The 17,200-nt window shown below is 45.0% G+C and overlaps 1 protein-coding gene across 3 annotated transcripts in view; it reads left to right on the forward strand.

The window, feature by feature from the left end:
* The window catches only part of ntrk2a (neurotrophic tyrosine kinase, receptor, type 2a), a 358,867-nt gene that overhangs the window by 302,975 nt on the left and 38,692 nt on the right, over window positions 1-17,200 (forward strand). The gene's annotated exons all lie outside the window — the stretch shown is intronic.

Below are 17,200 nucleotides of genomic sequence, written 5' to 3' on the forward strand. Positions count from 1 at the left end.
AGCTGAAACAGATGGCATCAAGATTTCATGTTTTAAGATTTTTACTGTAACAAACAATTAAAAACACCATGAACTAACACTTACTTTTGTAGGAAATTTATACTTTGACCAACAGAAGGTCTGTTTCTCTTTTATGCTTATCACACAATCAACTCTCGGCAGAAAATTCAATCCTTATAACAACAGTTCACGGTTGACCCTAGCTTCCAATGGATTCTCACTTTCCATTTCATTGAATATTTACTTTGAGTGACTGCATCCAGATACTTGCCCTAGTTTTTGGAGAGTTTTCTAAATCTACTACCAACAATTAAGCCTGTCCCAATGATCCTTCCCCTCTGGCCACGGCTGGATGAATTTTCTGGATTTCCTTGAAAGATCATCTCCCTCCTGCCTTCAGCTATATTAGTCGTCAAAGCCAAGCAGCCTCTTTTCTCTGCCGATGGCACAAAGCTGCCAGCTGTCTGTGATATTCATTGATTTGTAGGGAAGCCTGTAACCTGCTCTTTTCAATTACCTCCTCTACATCCTTCTCCATGGCAACATGAATCATATGGTTTATCATAAAATTTACAGTGCAGAAGGAGGCCATTCGACCCATCAAGTCTGCACTGGCTCTTGGAAAGAGCACCCTACCCAAGGTCAGCACCTCCACCCTATCCCCAGAACCCAGCAACCCCACCCAACACTAAGGGCAATGTTGGACACTAAGGGCAATTTATCATGGCCAATCCACCTAACCTGCACATCTTTGGACTGTGGGAGGAAACCGGAGCACCCGGTGGAAACCCACGCGCACACACGGGGAGGACAGACTCCGCACAGACAGTGACCCAAGCCGGAATCAAACCTGGGACTCTGGAGCTGTGAAGCAATTGTGCTATCCACAATGCTACCGTGCTGCTGGCCTGCCTTGGTCTGCTTTAAAAGCCAGCGATTTAGCCCAGTGTGCTAAACCAGCCTCTGAAAATCATTTTGGTAGAACTGATGATGTGGCTGGAGATGTGAGCTTAATTTTACAAATTTTTGTCTGGGTTTCTGCTGTCATCTTCACTCAGTTTTCACCTATTAACCAAATTTAACCCTTTCTCTCCTGCCCACAAAATGACACAACCGATCTTTTCCTCTTTGCTGGTGCCTTTTGGAAAGATACTGAAAGTCAGTCTACACTTCTGTTTAAACTCTTCAAATGACATCCTCAACCTTCCAATTCATCCTCAGCAGGCACTGTGCTTTCATTGTCGTTATGGTGGCCATTTTGTTTTTCAATATTCACTCTATTGTTGTCTTTCTTTCTGCAACCAATTCAGGTTATTTTTCAATCCAATTCAGCATTAAATTTGTTTAAAATGTTTGGGTTTGGTCACAGAAAACTGCTGCCACCATATTTCTTGCATCTCTCCATGAGACTGGTGAACTGATACATTGTTACTCGGCACTTGACTATAGTGCAACAGCGAATGTAGCACCTTGGGACATATATTCACATAACAATTAATTTTTAGTGCTTTATGAATAATATAACAGTATATCATTGCCTTAATTTAGTGACAGGCCTGCAAGCATAATATGGTGTCATATATCAGTAGTGTTTAAGGCTGTTTATTCAACTTGGACTTCAGTGACAGAATGGCTACAAATCTCTTAACATCTGCAGGATGCTATATAATACATGAACTGAAAGTAGAAGGATCGAAGCGGTCCTAGAAACGGATGTTAAAAATGAAATTACATCAGTCATATCAGAGTAAAAATCCATCTGTCTACTACTTTAGCATATTACTTTGTTCAGATTGGAATCCTTTTTGATTTAACAATATCATTTACATTACTTAATTTAACGCAAACAAGAAATCCATCCAAACATGTCACCAATCTGACAAATGTTCACTGAGGAATTTCAATCTAGATAAATTTATCCATTCATAATGTCATAGAATAAGTATATGAATCATTTTCTTATCTGGTCATTGTAGACACTGGGGCGGGTTTCTCCGACCCCCCCCGCCGGGTCGGAGAATCGCTGGGGGGCGGTGTGAATCCCGCCCTCGCCAGCTGCCGAATTCTCCGGCGCCGGGGCTTTGGCAGAGGCGGGAATCGCGCTGCGCCGGTTGGTGGCCGCTGCCAGCGCCCCCCCCCTGGCGATTCTCCGGCCTGCGATGGGCCGAGTGGCCACCCGTTTTCGGCCAGTCCCATCGGCGTATGTTACACCAGGAATTTGCCGGTGGGGCCGGGCTGCGCGAGCGGCCTCCGGGGTCCTCGGGGGGGGCGCGGAGGGATCTGGCCCTGGGAGGTGGCCCCATGGTGGCCTGGCCCGCGATCGGGGCCCACCGATCCGCGGGCGGGCCTGTGCCGTGGGGCACGCTATTGTTCCGCGTCGGCCGCTGTGGTCCTCCGCGATGGCCGACGTGGAGATGAACCCCGCTGTGCATGCGCCAACTCGCACCGGCCGGCGGAGGCCCTTCGGCGCCGGTTGGCATGGCACCAAGCCCCTTCCCCGCCGGCCGGCGGGGCGCAAACCACTCCGGGGCGGGCCTAGCCCCTGAAGGTGCGGAGGATTCCGCACCTTTGGGGCGGCCCGACGCTGTAGTGGTTCATGCCACTCCTCGGCGCCGGGACCCCCCCTCCCCCGCCGGGTTGGGGAGAATCCCGCCCAATGTATCTCATCAGTGTGGATGTATGTGTAGAATGAGATGAGAGAAACAACATTGGCATTACTCTGCCAGAGGGAGGGAGTGCAGTGAAGTGGATGCGGTTGACATATGCTTTTGACCCCATCTGGGACTGAAGAATTTAACCAGATTTATCTAATAGCAGCAGCTGCCTGTACTACTATGGCTGTATTATAGATATTTTTAAAAGTAAGGGAGATGTAAAAGCTTGTCCTGATGTTATGGATGTTGTATGTGGAACTGCTGGTAAGAGCACTAGTAATAACGTAATGCAGAGAGAGAAAGGAGAAAATGATTCATCAAGTACATGATTAAGATCCAGTGTTTAAATTAATAGCAAATTTTCTCAATGCACAATAGCTTTCACCATGTGTTTATGAAACAATGTGCTGTTCTATTTTCCATTAAACACATCCCCATCATCCATACCTTCTGAAATCAACTGCGAGCCTCTAATTAAATGTCTGAAACATATCTGTAATTTATTTGTTCAGACAGCAGTTTCATTCCAAGACAATTACAGAATTACAGATGTTTTTAATATTGCATTTGATTTTTTAAATCTAATGTAAGCTCATTGTTTTGATTTCCTCATCAATTTTGTACGATCTTAATCAAAAAAGCAATGTGTTTTGCAGTTGTCATATTCCCTGGGCTCAGTTTATTCATCAAAATTACTGGGAAGGTTCTTCTGGGGATGGAGTTTTACAGAGGTTTCTACAGCAAACCCGCTTGCAATGGGTAATTGTGAATGGAGATTCGTTTTTATTTCTTCACTCATCGGTTGTTAGTATTGCTGGCAAGGTTGGCATTTATTTCCCATCCCTAATTGTCCTTTAGAAAGTGGAAATGGAGGTGGCATGGCGGCACAGTGGTTAGCACTGCTGCCTCACGTAGCCGAGGACCCTGGTTCGATCCCTACCCCGGGTCACTGTCTGTGTGGAACTTGTGTCTGCCTGGGTCTCACCCCCACAATGCAAAGATGTGCAGGGTAGGTGGATTGACCATGCTAAATTGCCCTTAATTGGAAAAACATAAATGGATACTCTAAATTTATTTTTGAAAAGCTGCCTTCTTGTTCAGGAAGGTGTTCCAGGAATTTAGTCCAGCAGCTATGAAGGAACACAGGCATAACTCCAAGTCAGGATCATGAGTGACTTGGAGGGGAACTGGCAGTGGTGCATTTCTAGGCAACCGCTGCCTAGAAATTCTGGGCGCTAAAGGTTGCAAATTTGAAAAGTGCTTTCAGAGAAGCCCTGAACGAATTTTTGCAGCGCGTCTTGTAGGTGGTTTACTCTGCTGCCAAAGTGCATCGGTGATGGAGACAGTGAATCGTTGTGGATGGGGTGCTGCTCAAGTGAGTTGCTTTGCCTTGAATAATGTTGAACTTCTTAAGTGTTGTGGGAGCTGCAAACATCTAAGGCTGAGGTAGACAGATTTTTAATCAGTATGAAAATTAAGGGCTGTGGGTTTAAGATGGGAAAGTGGAGGTTTATCATATCAGATCAGTTTTGATCTCATTGAATAGTGGAGCAAGTGAGTTATGCCTTGTAGATGGTGAAAATACTTCATGAAATGAAATTAAAATCGCTTATTGTCACAAGTAGGCTTCAAATGTAGTTACTGTGAAAAGCCCGTAGTCGCCACATTCCAGCGCCTGTTCGGGGAGGCTGGTACGGGAATTGAACCGTGCTGCTGGCCTGCTTTAAAAGCCAGCTCTTTAGCCCTGTGCTAAACCAGCCCCATGGAGTCAAGAGGTGAGTTATTCATCACAGAGCACTGAGCCTCTGCCCTGATGTTGCAGCAAAGGTATTTATGTACCTGATCTAGTTAAGTTTCTGGTCAATGGTAATCCTCAGGATATTGATGGTGGGGGATTCAGTGATGGTAATCCCATTGATTGTCAAGGTATGATGTTCAGAATCTCTGTTGTTGGAGATGGTCATTTCCTGACCCTTAAAAAGGGAACTGAACACTTTGCAATCATTAATGAACATGCCAATTTCTCACTTTATAATTGAGGGAAAGTCAATAATGAAGTAGCTGAAGATGGTTAGGCCTGAGGAATCCTCCACATTTCCGGGGGCTAGGCCGGCGATGGAGTGGTTGGCGCCGTGCCAATTGGCGCCGAAGGGCCTCTGCCGGCCAGCGTGAGTTGACGCATGCGCGGGAGCGCCAGCATGTTCTGGCGCATGCCCTGCATCAACCCACGATCTCCGGCCTGCACTGCAATCATGGTCGACCCCCATGCCACAGGCCCTGACCCATAATCTGCTCCACGGCTGTAATGTTGACAACTCCACACCCCTCCCCACTGCTAAGCCTTGATCTGCAGCCTGTCCCTTCCTATTGCTAGGAAATTTCCCCAGAGGTTATCAGGTGTGGCCTCATGTTGCTGGATTTCTGCCTGACAGCCTGTCAATTTTGGAGGAAGCTGCACAGGAATCGGAATCAAAATATGATAACAAAGTCCTGCTGAATGGTGTCCCAAGGCTTGCCAGGCTCATCAACTACTTTCAATCTCTCCAAATTGCTCCCCGTCTACCTGTATGTAAATATCAGGACCAATAAGTCAACATCAGTTAACTGAAACCTTTCCTTTATGGTTCTGATGTCCCTGAATAGAAGTAAGCATTTTCTTTTAATATAACAAACCCCAAAGCAACCAGAATGAATTTGCCCTGTTCTGGGTGGCTAAATATGGCATTCTTTTTTGTATGCTAGTTTCTCTCTTAAGACTCAATATCCTGAGAGATAGTTGACTATTATTGTGCTGAAAAGGGATCATGAGAACGAGGTGGCCCTCATTTCATGGCAATCTCTGCCTAGGAAGAAGCCACTGCTGACTCCCTCTCTGGGGTTTGTACACAAGCAGCCTGCTGGCATCTTCAATGTTTTTATATTTAAGGGTGAAATCGATGGATTTTTGGTCACACAGGGAATTGAGGGACTTGGTGAGTGAGCAGGAAAGTGAAGCTGAGGCAAAAGATCAACCATGATCGTACTGAATGGCAGAGCAGACTCGAGGAGCCATATGGTCTACTCCTGCTCCTATGTCTTGTGTTTTTAATCTATGTACCACTGGGATGGTGCTCCCGGAGAAGGAGAGAGGGTTGGCATGTGTTACTTTCCCAAGAGATAGCAGCCTCAGGCAGACCTAATACAGTAGTCATCATTCCATTTGAATCCTCACCGATCAACATTTTGTATTACTCTTTTAGTTTTGTTAAGTTTCAAATAAACCAGGATGCCCTAATGGCAAGTGTATTTTTTTTATACATACAGCACAATAAATCCAGGCTGTCTCTCAAATTCAGTGCTGTAATGATGGAGTCATAAAATGTGTCCCTTGATATCTCAGGTCACACTGAAAGGACTGACATATAATTAACATTTCCTCAGTCAGGAATTAATTCTGTGACATTTTTTTGAACTAAAATAATCAAAGTTGTTCCAGCTGACCCAGCAGCAGATTTCATTCTCTTCAAAAAATGATTCCAACGGTAAAGCATTTGAACATTTTCAACATGTCAGTTATTGGCACTGGTATTGTATTTAGAAACAGGAGACTTTTCCAAGAGAATTGATTCTCAAATAGCAGCAATTGTTGATGACTCTCTTAGCTTTTTGTGATAGATTACAGTTAATCATTTAAAGCCTTTGCAGGGAAGCTATGTTATTATTTGTTCCTCTGCATTAACAGTTTAATTCTGAATTCAATTCAGAATTGACTGTTAATGCGGAGGAACAACATAATATGTACACAGTTGCAGTAATCACTGTAAAATATTCTTTATTTGGGATATTTTTGTGATATTTTTATTTCAAGTATTCCCCCCTCTCCTCTGCATTTTCCCTGAACAAATTCAGTTTAGCAACAGTCCATCATAACGCCTACTACCATTGGAGGAAAGCTATTCCTTTGCGAATGCAGACAGAAGCATGATCTGTCAGTTTGAAAACTACCTCACCTAAAGTAACAACGTGAAGACGTTTGGATCATCATTAATCCTAATTAGAGAGAATTTCATTCATTTCCTGTTGTTTCATTATTGGTTGTTTTATCTTGAAACGGCAGCACTGTCAGATTGTGACAAGCTATTTTCTTTGCTACACACTTTTGGAATACGCTGGAGATGTTGATATTGGGCTTTTACGCATTTAGAGATCTTTGTTTCCATGGCAGCGAAGCTCAGCAGCCAGAAAGAGGGATATATCAGACAATTCAGAGAAAAGTCATTTCTGGCTTTCAGATTAGTATGCAGTGCCACACCAGGCCAGTGCACTGATCTGTATCAGCAGCTAGATTTCCACAACATGGGCGCTGCATAGCACATGGATGGAACCTGATTTATTTTTCTTGCCTTTCAAGAACTAGAAATCAATTCTAGATCCTGTGGAAGACAAATATAAGTTTATAAAAGCAGTCTGCATTTTTTCTTCTGCCAGTTTGGAGCTGGACATAGCTACATAGGGCTGCATTTTACAAGCTGTCCATGGGTGGGAATGCAGGCAGGTGGACCTGTAAATAAGAGCACTGTACCATTAGCAGCATGTCCGCAGGCCCACTCCCAAACCCACTGCAAATGTATGAGCGGCAATTGAGGTGTCAGGTGGGTTGCCTGTCCGTGGCCCAGTTGAAGCTCACAAGTGGATAATTAATGCCAATTAAGAGCCTCACCCTGGCAACACCAGGATTAAACCGGTGGCAGGAGAGGCCAGTGCTCAATGTGCTATCTAGCCAGTTTAACCCTGCAGGCTGCTGGCCAAGTAGGGGAGTGGGTATATCTCCTTCCCAGCCTCCAGGTGCCAATCAGAGGCCCTTCCCAATGGTATTTGCCTCCCCGCATCCACCTTTCTCCCCTGCCCTGTCCAACATGCACACCACCCTCCCTCGCCAGGATCCGCAGTGAGATCTCAGATATACTTGAACGTCCAGCTCCATCGCTGAACCCCACTGCCTTGGTTTACCTGCAGTACCAGCAGCGGCCACCGCTCAGTGCTCAGAGCTGTAAGCCTCTGTGAGGCCAGCAGCTCTAAGAGTCATAATCTCCTCCTGGAGTCAGATAAAGTCCCACCTCATACTAATCAAAGGGCTGATAGCTGAAAAATGGAAACAAGGTGAGCTGGCTAAGTGAAGGAGGGCTCGACCCTGACATTTACCTTGGGTTGTGGGAAACCCCAGACTGCTTATAATTTGAATGAATACATTTCATTTCATTTCATTTTCATTCAGCCTATAGTGAATTAAGAATATTGATGTCACCCTTTTTGGAAACACGCAGAATTTTAATTTGGATCTGCATTCTGCATGGAATACAGCAAATGATGCAACTGGTATTCTTTAAAGTTTAAATTATAAGATTTCTCAAAATCCCTTTCATCCAGCGCAATCTTCTACCATAGACTACTCTTGTTCACACCCACATGTCCAAATACATTCTGTTACAGACAGGGGAGAGATGGAATGTAGTTTCCCCCTTTTTCCACCTCTCAACTGACCAAAGACAGATGTATTCTTAAACAGAACAAAAAGTGTTTTAACCCTCTGAGTACTGTAACTCTCGAGAACAGACAAATGATAGGATAAATGTTCATTACTCAAAGCCCAAAATGTATTTGCGATAGTACCCACTCACAGTCACATTGATGCACACATACACAAGAAAAGATGATAAAACAAAGATAGCATGCACGTAGTTCTTAAAAGTCACACTTTTTAACTGTCACACTTGCTTCCTTTAATATGTCTTCATCTGTGATTCCCAGTCCACTGAAGAAATAGAGGTTGGAGTTTAAGATGGATTTGCCACTTACTGTTTGCAGTAGCAGGATTCTCTGGTTCCAGTTGAGGTAGTCTCACTCCTGTAGCCGAAACATGGTTTGATTCTTCTAATTGGTAGGTAAAGGCTTGTCTAAATTCTCTGCCTCCTGACGGATTTTAAGCAGGGTCCCATTCCTTTGCTGGACTGGAACACTTTTTCGCTGCCTCCTGTTCTAAAAATGCATCTTAAATGACCTTTATTCAAACCTTGGTTTCTGTCAGATGACCATGGTATCTGTTTTTCATTGTTCTCACAAATAGTCTCTAATCCCTTGGCATTTGACATACGCCCACTTATATGTCTTTGTGATAGAACAGGATTCTTCCCATACCCATTCTTTTGAATTTAATTTTGAAGTCAAGAGGTTCGCAAACCCATGATGAGCTAGTTTATGCAACTATTTGGATAAAGACCATTTATCCACAGGAAAGATTTGTTGCATTTTAATGCCTTCAAAATGAAATGTCACAAAAGGTTGCTTGCCTCTTAATATCTTGTCCAGAATGCAGGCTGATTCTAGGGCATTGTGTCATTCCATGTACATTGACAAACAAGAGAAAGGTCTCCTGACACTTCAACTCCATTTTGTTTCTAAAAAACGAGGGCGAGATTCTCTGGCCTCCCCATAGTGTTTTTCTCAGTGGTGGGTGGTGAGAGGTGGCCCGCCGTTGGTCCTGCCACTGTCTGTGGGATTTCCCATTGAATCACCCGGTGCTGGCGGGAAACCCATGGTGCAGTAGCGCTGTCAGTGGGATCGAAAGATCCCACTAGCATGAGCAGCCAGAAAATCTTACTCAGAATGTTCATTCTCCATTTTGTTTTAAGGTAAATGGTTAATTTCAAATTAATCCATGAGTCCATACTACATGAGTGTGACAATTCAGACTTTGGCACACTTACTTGTTCTATTGAAAGTAATGCTCTAATTCTATAAACAGTGAACTACTGGTGTTCCAAGCTCCTTCGCTATTTCATGCTACCTGACTGTTAAAAAATCAAGATTAATTTCATCTAGTTATTGCGAAAGCTATTAGAAGACTTTATCAGTTAATTAAAATTGAACCATCTTTATAAAATGAAAAGTCTGATGCATGCATGTAATATCTAGAACAGTGTTTTGAACCATACAGATCTTTAATCACAATCTAACTAAGGGATGTCGCACAGTCCCAGGAGGTGGAATTCATCTTTGGTGAGGGTGTGATGTGTGTAGTAATGGATTGGCCACCTGTTATACACCCCATCTGAATTTTCTCATTGATATCAAGGAAAATTGGGCAATCGATCTGCTACCACCCATTTCCCATCACCTCCAAAGATGAAGGACAGACCCTTAATGCTGTATTCACATTTCAGCTACTGAATACAAGGAATCCTACCTGTCAGTTTAAAAGAGGTAATCCTTAACTCTACATCTGTAATGGCATTTAGGAACATGGGAACCTAGGAATTAACAGCAGGAGTAGGCCATTTGGCCCCTCAAGCCAGCACCATCATTCAACCAGATCATGACTGACCTTCGACTTCAGAGATTTTCCCACACTTTTCCCAAATCCCGTGATGACTTTAACATCTGGAAATTTATTGATCTCTGTCTTGAATATGCTTGACTGAGCATTTTTGTTTGCACTGAGTGCTGAATTTGGTGCTTTTTGAGTGCGATAGTGAGAGTTTGGTGACCGAGGGAGTGCTGAATTTGGTGCTTTTTGAGTGCGATAGTGAGAGTTTGGTGACCGAGGGAGTGCTGAATTTGGTGCTTTTTGAGTGCGATAGTGAGAGTTTGGTGACCGAGGGAGTGCTGAATTTGGTGCTTTTTGAGTGCGATAGTGAGAGTTTGGTGACCGAGGGAGTGCTGAATTTGGTGCTTTTTGAGTGCGATAGTGAGAGTTTGGTGACCGAGGGAGTTAGGTGAGGAGGGAGTAAGGTGCTCCTTTCATTTTGTTTCCGACATTTCCGCAAAGAGTGCGAAGAGAGCCAGGAGTTTACAGGAAGTGTAGCTGACTGGGAGCAGAGTCGGAGGGCGGAGATCTAGTTAGTCCACACAGCAGCTATATTCTGTAAGGTAAGAGGGGATGGAGGCTAGGCCAGTTACATGCTCCTCCTGTAGGATGTGGGTGGTGAGGGATACCACCGGTGTCCCCACTGACTATACCTGCGGGAAGTGCACCCACCTTCAGCTCCTCAAAGACCGTGTTAGGGAACTGGAGCTGAAGCTGGATGAACTTCGGATCATCCGGGAGGCAGAGGGGGTGATTGAGAAGAGTTACAGGGAGGTAACCACACCCAAGGTACAGGACAAGAATAGCTGGGTTACAGTCAGGGGGAAAAAAACAAACAGGCAGACAGTGCAGGGATCCCTCGTGGCCATTCCCCTTCAAAACAAGTATACCGTTTTGGATGCTGTTGGGGGGGATGACCTACCGGGGGAAGGCCCTAGCGGCCAGGTCTCTGGCACTGAGTCTGGCTCTGGGGCTCAGAAGGGAAGGGGGGAGAATGGAAAAGCAATAGTTGTAGGAGATTCAATGGTTAGGGGAATAGATAGGAGATTCTGTGGTCGCGAGCGAGACTCCCGGAAGGTATGTTGCCTCCCGGGTGCCAGGGCCAGGGATGTCTCGGATCGTGTCTTCAGGATCCTTAAGGGGGAGGGTGAGCAGCCAGAAGTCGTGGTGCACATTGGTACCAACGACATAGGTAGGAAAAGGGGTGTGGAGGTAATAAACAAGTTTAGGGAGTTAGGCTGGAAGTTGAAAGCCAGGACAGACAGAGTTGTCATCTCTGGTTTGTTGCCGGTGCCACGTGATAGCGAGGCTAGGAATAGGGAGAGAGTGCAGTTGAACACGTGGCTGCAGGAATGGTGCAGGAGGGAGGGCTTCAGGTATTTGGATAATTGGAGCGCATTCTGGGGAAGGTGGGACCTGTACAAGCAGGACGGGTTGCATCTGAACCAGAGGGGCACCAATATCCTGGGAGGGAGGTTTGCTAGTACTCTTCGGGAGGGTTTAAACTAATTTGGCAGGGGAATGGGAACCGGATTTGTAGTCCAGCAACTAAGGTAGCCGATATTCAGGACGCCAAAGCATGTAATGAGGCAGTGGGGAAGGGAACACTGACAAAGGAGAGTATTTGCAGGCACGGAGATGGGTTGAAGTGTGTATACTTCAACGCAAGAAGCATCAGGAATAAGGTGGGTGAACTTAAGGCATGGATCGGTACTTGGGACTACGATGTGGTGGCCATCACGGAAACGTGGATAGAAGAGGGGCAGAAATGGTTGTTGGAGGTCCCTGGTTATAGATGTTTCAATAAGATTAGGGAGGGTGGTAAAAGAGGTGGGGGGGTGGCATTATTAATTAGAGATAGTATAACAGCTGCAGAAAGGCAGTTCGAGGAGTATCACCCTATTGAGGTAGTATGGGTTGAAGTCAGAAATAGGAAAGGAGCAGTCACCTTGTTAGGAGTTTTCTATAGGCCCCCCAATAGTAGCAGAGATGTGGAGGAACAGATTGGGAAACAGATTTTGGAAAGGTGCAGAAGTCATAGGGTAGTAGTCATGGGCGACTTTAACTTCCCAAATATTGAGTGGAAACTCTTTAGATCAAATAGTTTGGATGGGGTGGTGTTTGTGCAGTGTGTCCAGGAAGCTTTTCTAACACAGTATGTAGATTGTCCGACCAGAGGAGGGGCAATATTGGATTTAGTACTGGGTAATGAACCAGGGCAAGTGGTAGATTTGTTAGTGGGGGAGCATTTTGGAGATAGTGACCACAATTCTGTGACTTTCACTTTAGTAATGGAGAGGGATAGGTACGTGCAACAGGGCAAGGTTTACAATTGGGGGAAGGGTAAATACGATGTTGTCAGACAAGAATTGAAGTGCATAAGTTGGGAACATAGGCTGGCAGGGAAGGACACAAGTGAAATGTGGAACTTGTTCAAGGAACAGGTGCTACGTGTCCTTGATATGTATGTCCCTGTCAGGCAGGGAAGAGATGGTCGAGTGAGGGAACCATGGTTGACAAGAGAGGTTGAATGTCTTGTTAAGAGGAAAAAGGTGACTTATGTAAGGCTGAGGAAACAAGGTTCAGACAGGGCATTGGAGGGATACAAGATAGCCAGGAGGGAACTGAAGAAAGGGATTAGGAGAGCTAAGAGAGGGCATGAACAATCTTTGGCAGGTAGGATCAAGGAAAACCCCAAGGCCTTTTACACATATGTGAGAAATATGAGAATGACTAGAGCGAGGGTAGGTCCGATCAAGGACAGTAGCGGGAGACTGTGTATTGAGTCTGAAGAGATAGGAGAGGTCTTGAATGAGTACTTTTCTTCTGTATTTACAAATGAGAGGGGCGATATTGTTGGAGAGGACAGTGTGAAACACATTGGTAAGCTCGAGGAAATACTTGTTAGGAAGGAAGATGTGTTGGGCATTTTGAAAAACTTGAGGATAGACAAGTCCCCCGGGCCTGACGGGATATATCCAAGGATTCTATGGGAAGCAAGAGATGAAATTGCAGAGCCGTTGGCAATGATCTTTTCGTCCTCACTGTCAACAGGGGTGGTACCAGGGGATTGGAGAGTGGCGAATGTCGTGCCCCTGTTCAAAAAAGGAACTAGGGATAACCCTGGGAATTACAGGCCAGTTAGTCTTACTTCGGTGGTAGGCAAAGTAATGGAAAGGGTACTGAAGGATAGGATTTCTGAGCATCTGGAAAGACACTGCTTGATTAGGGATAGTCAGCACGGATTTGTGAGGGGTAGGTCTTGCCTTACAAATCTTATTGAATTCTTTGAGGAGGTGACCAAGCATGTGGATGAAGGTAAAGCAGTGGATGTAGTGTACATGGATTTTAGTAAGGCATTTGATAAAGTTCCCCATGGTAGGCTTCTGCACAAAGTAAGGAGGCATGGGATAGTGGGAAATTTGGCCAGTTGGATAACGAACTGGCTAACCGATAGAAGTCAGAGAGTGGTGGTGGATGGCAAATATTCAGCCTGGATCCCAGTTACCAGTGGTGTACCGCAGGGATCAGTTCTGGGTCCTCTGCTGTTTGTGATTTTCATTAATGACTTGGATGAGGGAGTTGAAGGGTGGGTCAGTAAATTTGCAGACGATACGAAGATTGGTGGAGTTGTGGATAGTAAGGAGGGCTGTTGTCGGCTGCAAAGAGACATAGATAGGATTCAGAGCTGGGCTGAGAAGTGGCAGATGGAGTTTAACCCTGAAAAGTGTGAGGTTGTCCATTTTGGAAGGACAAATATGAATGCGGAATACAGGGTTAACGGTAGAGTTCTTGGCATTGTGGAGGAGCAGAGAGACCTTGGGGTCTATGTTCATACATCTTTGAAAGTTGCCACTCAAGTGGATAGAGCTGTGAAGAAGGCCTATGGTGTGCTCGCGTTCATTAACAGAGGGATTGAATTTAAGAGCCTTGAGGTGATGATGCAGCTGTACAAAACTTTGGTAAGGCCACATTTGGAGTACTGTGTACAGTTCTGGTCGCCTCATTTTAGGAAGGATGTGGAAGCTCTGGAAAAGGTGCAAAGAAGATTTACCAGGATGTTGCCTGGAATGGAGAGTAGGTCTTACGAGGAAAGGTTGAGGGTGCTAGGCCTTTTCTCATTAGAGCGGAGAAGGATGAGGGGCGACTTGATAGAGGTTTATAAGATGATCAGGGGAATAGATAGAGTAGACAGTCAGAGACTTTTTCCCCAGGTGGAACACACCATTACAAGGGGACATAAATTTAAGGTGAAAGGTGGAAGATATAGGAGGGATATCAGAGGTAGGTTCTTTACCCAGAGAGTAGTGGGGGCATGGAATGCACTGCCTGTGGAAGTAGTTGAGTTGGAAACATTAGGGACCTTCAAGCAGCTGTTGGATAGGTACATGGATTACGGGAAAATGATATAGTGTAGATTTATTTGTTCTTAAGGGCAGCACGGTAGCATTGTGGATAGCACAATTGCTTCACAGATCCATGGTCCCAGGTTCGATTCCGGCTTGGGTCATTGTCTGTGCGGAGTCTGCACGTCCTCCCCGTGTCTGCGTGGGTTTCCTCCGGGTGCTCCGGTTTCCTCCCACAGTCCAAAGATGTGCGGGTTAGGTGAATTGGCTAATGATAAATTGCCCTTAATGTCCAAATTGCCCTTGGTGTTGGGTGGAGGTGTTGAGTTTGGGTAGGGTGCTCTTTCCAAGAGCTGGTGCAGACTCAAAGGACCGAATGGCCTCCTTCTGCACTGTAAATTCAATGATAATCTATGATTAATCTAGGACAAAGGTTCGGCACAACATCGTGGGCCGAAGGGCCTGTTCTGTGCTGTATTTTCTATGTTCTATGTTCTATGAGCAGAGAATTGGGACAGAGAATTCCATCGGTTCACCACTGAGTGAAGATATTCCACCTCATAGAATCCCTGCAGTGCAGAAGAAGGCCATTTGACCCATCGAGTCTGCACCGACCCTTCAAAATACCACCCTACCCAGGTCTAATCCCCCACCCTATTCCTGCAACCCCACCCCAAGCGACAATTTCTAATGGCCAATCCACCTAATCTGAACATTTTTGGAGTGTGGGAGGAAACTGGAGCACCCGGAGGAAACCCACGCACTTCACATTCTTTCACATTATATTCCATCTGCCATGTTCTTACCTGCTCACTAAGCCTGTCTAAATTCCCTTGAAGCTTCTTTGAAATGTCTTCACAACTCAGATTCCCACCTAGTTTTGTGTCATCAGTAACCTTGGAAATATTACAATTCGTCCCCACATCCAAATCATTGATATAGATTGTGAATTGCTAGGGCCCAAGCACTGACCTTGCAGTACCCCACTTTTCACAGCCTGTCAACCTGAGAATGACTAATTTACTCCTACTCTCTGACTTTTCTGTCTGTTAACCAATCCTCAATCCATACCAGTATATCACCCTCAATCCCAACTAGTGTAATTTTGTTTACTAACCTGTTGTGTGGGTCTTTATCAAATGCTTTCTGCAGATCCAAACACAGCACATACACTGCTTCCTCCTTATCTATTCCGCTAGTTACATTGTTAAAAAACTCTAACAAGATTGTCAAACATGATTTGACTTTCATAAATCCACATTGATACTGACCAATTCTACTATTATTTTCCAAGTATCGGTTATCACACCCTGTAATAGATTCTAGCAATTTTCCCACTATTAATGTCAGGTTAACAGGTCTGGAGCCCCCATTTTCTCTTTCCCTCCCTTTGTAAAGAATAAAGATATATTTGATACCTTCGAAACTGCAGGAGACATTTCAGAATCTGTAGAATTTTGGAAGATGACGACTAGTGCATACACTACCTCTTTGGCTGCCTCTTTCAACACTCTGGGATGTAGGTCATCAGGTCCAGGGGATTTACAAACTTTCAGTCCCATTGACTTCTCCAGTACCACATTTTTACTAAAGTTCTTTCTCTACCTGTAAGGGGCCCACATTTGTCTTTGCTAATCTTTTCCTTTTTACTTATCTATAGAAGCATTCACAACCTGCTTTTGCGTTTCTCATGAGTTTTATTTTCATATTTGATTTTCACTTCCTTTATCAGTTTTTGGCCTTTGATTATTAATTTATATAACCAATTCAATTATTTGATGTTGTTAGAATTATTCAAAATTTTATTTTGTCTGTAATTCCACTGTCCATAATTTCCCTTCTCTTTTAAGCATTTTACAGCTGAATTGTTTCCCTTTTTGAAAATGGTCAAAGTTAATTTAGATAGATGGGCTGTTGATCTTCACAGTTGCATCTTAAGCCACAATACCAGTACAATAGTGCAATCATTTATAATATTTAATATATACCGTAATAGACAATGGGCACAATCCAACCGTCACACTGCTCCAGAGGAGCAGTTCGTCGCGTCGCAGCATGGTTGATGAAAGCCGGGAGACCCCGGGATCTACCCAGCTCACCACACCATGCGAGATTCAACACGATCTAGCGAAACGTTGTGATATGTATCCCGTCCACAATGGGCGGATTCACTTTTTAGCAAATCTGCATATTAGAGCGAGGCAGTTAGCCTCACTCTAATGTGCAGATTCCAGAGGTACCTGAGGCTTTGGGATTCATCCCCTTTGTCTCAGAGACCGCGGGGGAGTGCCATTCAACACTGATCCCCACAAACGGGGACCAGACAAAACTGCACTCGTGGGGGTCTCCCAGGGGATCTCCCAGCTGCATGCCCTTTGGGCAGGGTTGTGCCCTGGCCAGGGGTACCCGGCGTGGGTGTTGCCCGGGGGGGGGGGGTTGCTGGGGATCCTCCCATAATGTGTTTGGGCTGCGGGGAGGTCGGGGATCGTTTCGGGGACCTTGGAAAATGGGATGCTATTTACAAATGGTGCCCCGATCTCTCACTACACTGGGGAGTTCCGGCGAGCGGACTTCCCTACTGTACAAAACGGGTCTATGTGTGGCCTTGGCATTCCCTGTTCAGGCCCCTAATACAACGCGAGTCATGTTGAATAGCCATGTGTTTCTCGGCACTGTGAGCACTGGGAAGCACGGGTGTGATTCTCCTTTTGGTACCAGATCATTGCTTTGGAATGACCTAAAGCAATTCTCTGTGTAACAGGCAAGCTGCATTGTTAGTGTAACTGAAAATCTATGTCCACCTGGGTCTTCCATCACTAACATTCTCAAATTTGCAAAGTCGAAGGATGTCCCCTCAT

The sequence above is a fragment of the Scyliorhinus torazame genome, chromosome 9 (genome assembly GCF_047496885.1).
Source record: "Scyliorhinus torazame isolate Kashiwa2021f chromosome 9, sScyTor2.1, whole genome shotgun sequence".
Classification (NCBI taxonomy): Eukaryota; Metazoa; Chordata; class Chondrichthyes; order Carcharhiniformes; family Scyliorhinidae; genus Scyliorhinus; species Scyliorhinus torazame.